Raw genomic sequence first — 7,308 nt, 5'->3', positions numbered from 1 at the left:
AGGTTATGTCAGATTACCAAACTGGTTGCAATATGACCAGTCCCCTTAGGTCATATGAGGTCAGGTTAGGTTGGGTTACATCAGATTACCAAACTGGTCAAAACGTGACCAGTCCCCCTAGGTTGTGTTTGGTCAGGTTAGGTCCAATAACCTAACTGGTCTCTTATACTGATCTTAACCTGACCAATTCACTTGGGTCAGATTTGGTCGAGATTGGTTGAGTTATGTCAGGAAACCTATAACTGGTCGGAACTTGACCAGTCCCCCTAGGTCGTGTTTGGTCAGGTTAGGTTGGGATAGGTTGAGTTACCAAACTGGTCTCATATAGTGGTCTTAACCTGACCAATCCACTTAGGTCAGATTTGGTTGTGATTGGTTGAGTTATTTCAGGAGACCCAACTGGTTGGAACATGACCAGTCCCTCCTAGGTTGTGTTTGGTCAGGTTAGGACAGGTTAGGTGGAGTTACCTAACTGGTCTCATACTGGTCTTAACCTGACCAATCCACTTAGGTCAGGTTTGGTCGAGATTGGTTGAGGTAAGTCAGGAGACCTAACTGTATTGGGTTGGATTAGATCAAACTTGGTTGCTTTACCTAACTAGTCCTAACTGTTCATAACTTTATTCTTTAGTCAGATTGGGTCTTACATGGTTGGATTACCAAACTGGTCATAACTGGTCACAACCTAACCAGTGCCCTTAAATTGGATTTAGGTTGTATTAGGTCGGATTAGGACCTTCAGAGTTTTGCCACTAGAAGTCTCTATACCTGAAATTTAAATAAAAGCCACTTTTTGGCCTTGACTGGCTAGAATTTTCAAATATTATAATTTTTTCCATAGAATCCATCTGTAAGATAAAATACCCAAATATTTGAAAAATAACATTTTCGAAAACTTTGATTTTTTATTAATTGATGTTTTAGGAAAATCAATGTCAGTAAATTGTGAATTTTGTGATAAATAGAATTTCTTTTCAGTTATAGATTAGTGTGTAAGTATGAATTGCCGAGTGGGGTTGGGNAATAGAATAAGTTAGACTCTGTTCAATGGTTAAATGTGGGATAAATAAATGACTAGTTTGGTCATTTAGACATCAAACGTTTGTTCATTTAGACGTCAAAAGTTTAGTCATTTTGGAAGTAAAAAGTTTGGTCATTTGGACGTCCAAAGTGACGTCATTTTGACTTAAATTAGGTTGTGAGGGCGTAAGAATCCTTGCGTTAAACGTCCTCAACACCTAAAATATAACGTCACCGGACGTCCCACTGGTAATTATTGACGTCCTCATGACGTCCTTAGGACGACCTCTGGTTTCTAGGGTGGAACGTTTCCCAGAAACATTTCTGCACTTTAACTTATACCTAACAAAACGTTTCTGAAATGGTTCTAAACAACCTTTTCAAATAACCTTGAATGTAATTATGAGATCTGATTTTACAAAGAAAGAACCTTTTAATATAAGTGTAAGGGTAAACATGCACACATGAAATATACAGTTCAATGTATTTTAATATCTTAGCAACTAATGTGTAGCTTTAAGATTCTTTCCTGTAGTTATGAAAGAGGAAGAAGAATATCAGAGAGGGAAGAAAGATCAGTTCAGTTTTTTCTTCCTACAACTTCCATATTCATCTCCTTGAATTAAAGAGAGGGAAAAGATTAAATATAGACAGAATCTATTCCAGTGGATAGTCAAAAAGGGGGTAAAAAAAGCTTGAAATGGTCATTAAAGTTCATGAAAAAAAAACCAGTAGACAAGAGTCTGAAACTAAAGAAAGATAAGTTATGACTTAAATGTTAAGATTTAGCTTAAATGCCAGCCACTTATGGCTGAATTTAAAGCTGAATTTTAACCCCGAGTTTAAATATTTAACTTGCTGAAAGCTACAAGTTAAAATTTTAACCCAGGGTTAAAACCTTGATTGAATAAATTTCACATTTTAGATTAATTAATATTTGCATGTAAACCCAAAAAGAGTTGTAACTGTAAAATATTTTGTTTTCAGTTACATAAATAATTTCAAATTAAAAGTTAGTTGATCTGAAGAGCAATTGTTAGTGCTTACATAATTTATCTCTCATGTAGATCCTTTTCTCTGATTGGTTCAGACTTTCCTAGGAAATTAAAATTTTCCTTCAGGGTTAAATTCAGAGTTTGATATTTAAGTAGCAACTCATTATTTTACAGAACTTTTAAGCTATAACTTAAATTTCCTGCATTCGTTAGTTTTAAACTCAGGGATATAAGAAGGAATTTTCTGCTGTGGACGGTATTTCCCAAAGAACCTGGGAGATTCTCCATGTCAGAAACAAGTTTGGAAACGGTGGAGGACACTATTGCGAAATCTGTGTAAATGGTTCCTGAATTGTTTCTCTTCTCTATCTTCAATTAAGCACATTCAAATACTATTCAGTATTCATGTAGAATGAGTCATGATTTTAATGAAGAATGTTGTTGGTGGATCTTAAGTATTTCTAATATCCATTTTCAAGCAATAATTTACATATCCATGCAGTTTCCATATTTAAAATTTCTACACTGTATCTCAATGTATCACCAGAGTCTCTTGTTCTTGCATTACTCAAATAAATGTTTTTTGTTCATACTTGAGCTGCTTTCTACTGTAGTGTGTGATCATGTGATCTAATCACTGTGCTCTGAATGGACACACATGTTGCTGCTCTTTTTTCTTGACTCTGGGTTGGAACTTTAGTCAATCAGGGGGCGGAAACGTCATGAATGTGTGTCTGACCAAAAGAGTTTGTTTAAGGAATACCAAACCGAAGGCATGTACTGTAGGTATAAACAGTACATAAGAATCTGGGAGAGTGGGATTCATGTTCAAAACCCCGGAATATTCCAAAACAGAGAGGGGGGGATTGAATTTTGTAGATCCAGAAAATTAATATCTGTGGGATGCCTGCGTAGAGACTGGCAGCTGGTGGGGTCTTAAATGGAAGACATGTGGCCGCAGCGCTTGGCCTAGAAAGTGTCATAACCTAACCTAACTTGTGGCCGCAGTGCTCGGCCCCCTCTAGCCTGTCCTAGCTGCAGCGCTAGGCCCTGAAAGTGTCTTAATCTAACCTAACCCTAAATAAGTACTAATTTAATTATTTTTCTGGATCTATAAAATTCATAAAATTCAATTCCCCTCTCTCTGTTTTGGAATTTTCCGGGGCATTGAACACAACATGAATCCCACTCTCCCTATGAATCTTGGTATTTGTACAGTCTATGAAAGTACATTTGTCTATTGTTAATAGTTTACTTAAAAATAAGTTTAATATACATGTAATTTATTATTTATATATTTATGTCAACACTATAAGCCAAATTTTCATGCCAAAAATATAATTATATAACTACTCGTTCTTCAAGCTTAATTATAACTAACAACAATGCTCTGCAATTTCCTTGACTGTAGTCATTTTGTGTGTCTGTACCAAAAGAGTGTGCGTGTGTAATACCGAACTCGTCTGCAAAGCAGTGCAACTGCAGCTTTCTCATGCCAAACCAGCGCCATTTCCCTTCCCTTTATTCCTATTCCCCGTATAGTCAATATGACCTATAATCTTCTTATGATAGCCAAACCAAACCATCTGTTTTAACTTTGGTAGAAATTTAACCATGGTAAAACAAAATTTTCGGCTTCTAAAGCAACTTTATCCAACACTATATCCATCTTTATATAAATAAAAATTGTATTATCAATAAGTTGGCATTGAATCTAGCCCATTCTGTTCTCAGTGTTTTACAGTGTACACACAGTACAGTACATAACTATTATCATAGAATAATAAAATGAAGAGGTAAAGCTTACCTCAGATGTACACAACCGACCTCCCTATTAATTAATTAATTTGTAGGTTATCAATTTATTAGCTAAAAGTTATGTCAAAAATTTCAAACTTATACTCAAGTACTGGGAAAAAAAACTGGATGGATGGTTAACAAATGATAAACAAATGAACTAAAGAAAACGATGCGCACGCATCTTTAATTGCCACTTCTTTTTTTAAATTATGTTAAATATTAAAACATTATGAAGTAAACAGTACAGTAAATACAGGGGCGTAAATAAGGATTCTGTAGGGGGGGGGGGGGGGGGGGTTTTCCCCCCCCCCCCCTCCCCCTAGAAAAATATCATGACATTGACTATTACTTTAGAATTTATAATCATTTAGAATATGTTGACTTAACATCTGAAATATCTGAAGTAACTGCACATTAAAATTATTTTCGTGCAAACTCTAAAGATATTCAATTTTAAAATGAACTTTTAAAAAAAAAATATATTCTAGGGGGGTAATTACCCCCAGGATTCTAGGGGGGGGGTAAATAACCCAATAACCCCCCCCCCTTATTTACGCCACTGAGTAATGGTGTTGCATTTTTCTTTATACTTGGTTTTTTCTCCTTCTTTAAAATGGTTTTAGCAAATAAAACTTTAGGGATATAAAAGGTCCAGCCATGCACGATGTTTTGCAGTATTATGAAAAAACTGACATTTTTACAAGAAGAATTGTTTATGCACTTTTTCACGATGCAAAATTTGGGCATACTTTTATTAACATAAACAAACAACTGAACTGGAATGTACTGCAGTATACAACCCTGTGTTTACAATTCATATTAAGTGTCTATCTAATTGCAGGGGCTGGAAACGTCATGTGTGTGTGTCTGTACCAAAAAAATGTGTGTAAGGAATACCGTACAGAAGGTGTGAACTGTAGGTATATACAGTACATACGAATCTTGGTTTTTGTACAGTCTAGAAGAGTAAATTTGTTTATTGTTAATTGTTTACTTTAAGATAAGTTTAATATACAAGTAGTATATTATTTATATATTGAAGTCAACACCATAAGCCAAATTTTCATGCAAAGAATATTACTAGATTAAAGTTTCAATAAATATAGTCGTTATTCAAGCTTATTTTTAATTTACAACATTGTTCTGCAATTTCCTTGTCTGTAATCATGTTGTGTGTCGGCACCAAAAGAGTGTGTGTAAAGATTACTGTACTGGTCTGCAAAGCAGTGCGACTGGATTTCTCATGCCAGACCAGCGCCATTTCCTTTCCCTTTTTCCTATTCCCTGTCTAATTATCAATATAAATATGTAATGATCTACATTTTACTACCCCAGAGAAATACGATCACACTCTATACAAGTGTACAGTGTAAGATATGTAAACATATCGTGATGTACACAACCGACCACTCTAATAATTAATTAATAAGGAGGTCGGTTGTGTACATCTGAGGTAAGCTTTACCTCTTCGTTTTATTACTCTATGAATATTATATACCCTACGCTTAATCAATTTAAAGGGACTGTTATTGCAATTTCTGTAGAACCTCTTTCCAAAGGGTTAGATAACATTGATTTGCTGTAGTGATGAATATATTTTTGCTTTTCTTTCTTAAAACTGACAAATCAGTTCCTCTGCAGAACTGCAGAAAATTAACAATATCTTCTGTGTATTTGATGCTGTTTTACATACAAAGAGAATAGATTATTTATAGAGTGGAAATAACTCGAAAACAGTGTAAAACGGAGACAGACTTCACAGACTGCTCATACACTCTACCTGGATAGGCTGAGCAGGCCTATAGTGTCCCGGCACGCCATGCTACGGTTCCATGTAATGTTTTTTGACTGACATCTCACGGCCACTTTTTACAACTTTTAAAGAAATACTCCAATTTTAAACATGAAACATGACATTTATGAATTCAGTCTTTTTTTTTGAAGATTTTGTGTTTCGTATATCCAAAACAATAGCACATGCTGTGGAAAATATCGGCATATTTTAGCTGATAATCGATCTTTGTAACTCTCTTATCGCTGAAAACGGCCACTTGTTGTACTGTTTCCATACTAGGTTTACTTCACACATATGTGCTATATAACCTTTTGGGCCCTGTAACATCATTTATAGAAATAAGTCTTTTTGGAAAATTATATGATTTTCTCTAAATCAATTCTCCAATAGCCTTTCATGCATTCCCAAGTTCATTTCAGCATAAGTAACAGTACACCCAATATTTTTGAAATACTCAATATACCAAAATATTAAAATTGAGGATGAGGAATGTAAATGTTTATTAACTCTTTAATTTCAATTTCATAACTTTTATACAGCAGAACTCATAATATTGTGAAATGGAAGGACAACATTTTAACAATCTAATTTATGTTTGCTAAGTTTTAAGTCTTGTTAGAAAGTAAAACGGCTCTGAGACAGTAAAAGGGCAGGCGGAAAGGAGGCTTTTTAAGACAATTTATTTTAAATATAAAAATTATTTAAATTAAGATAATAATTGCAGTAAGTTATAGTCTGAAGCAAAACAGATTAACAATTCTGTATGTATTCACTTTACAAACGACGATTTTACATTTTGATGTTTAATAAAATAATGATTTTAATTCACACGTTACAGTTGTTATTTAACAACTGTATAAAACAAAGAAATTGTAATGGATATGTCCAGATATCATACTGTATTAGTTTGATGTACTGTGTATGGTTTGTGAACATTTACTTGAATTGTACACTTTGAACTCTCTTTCAGGCTGAAAGGGACGACTGACAAACTTCATACCAAGGGATTGTTTAAATTCCTTTCTATTCATATTCTCTGTTCTGTGTTTATATAGTAAAACCTTTTATACCGATACATAGCAAGAAAACCCCTCTTTTGAATTGAATGGGCAGGGGCGGATACAGATTTAAGTGAGGGGGGGGGGGCAAGATTTTTTAGGAACCAAAAAAATGAATAATTAGGAACAAAAAATGGTGCCGCAGGCGAAAATTTTTTTTGACTTAAAAGACTCAAAAAGAGTCAAAATTAATGACTAAAGACTAAAAAACTAGATTTTTAAATTTTAGGAACAAAATTAAAGGATTAGAACAGGAATTTAGGAACAATTAAAAGATTGTTCAAGAATTAGGAACAAAATTAAAGGATTAGGACAGGGCTTTAGGAACAATAAACAGATTGTTCAGGAATTAGGAACAAAAATATAGGATTAGGACAGGGATTTAGGAACAATAAAAAGATTGTTCAGGAATTAGGAACAAAAATATAGGATTAGGACAGGGATTTAAGGTGGGTCGGACACAGGAACAGGAACAATAATAGGAACATTAGCAATTTCAGAACAAAAAGAAATTACTAGTTATACTGAAATACATGAAAATTAGGAACAATATTACAATTTTGATAAATGAGTATTGATTAAGGAACATTACTAGATATGAACAATATTATGACTTAAGTCTAGTTTCTTACAAATTTCT

Source organism: Eurytemora carolleeae, unplaced genomic scaffold (genome assembly GCF_000591075.1).
Source record: "Eurytemora carolleeae unplaced genomic scaffold, Eaff_2.0 scaffold292, whole genome shotgun sequence".
Classification (NCBI taxonomy): domain Eukaryota; kingdom Metazoa; phylum Arthropoda; class Copepoda; order Calanoida; family Temoridae; genus Eurytemora; species Eurytemora carolleeae.
This window is presented reverse-complemented; position numbering follows the sequence as displayed.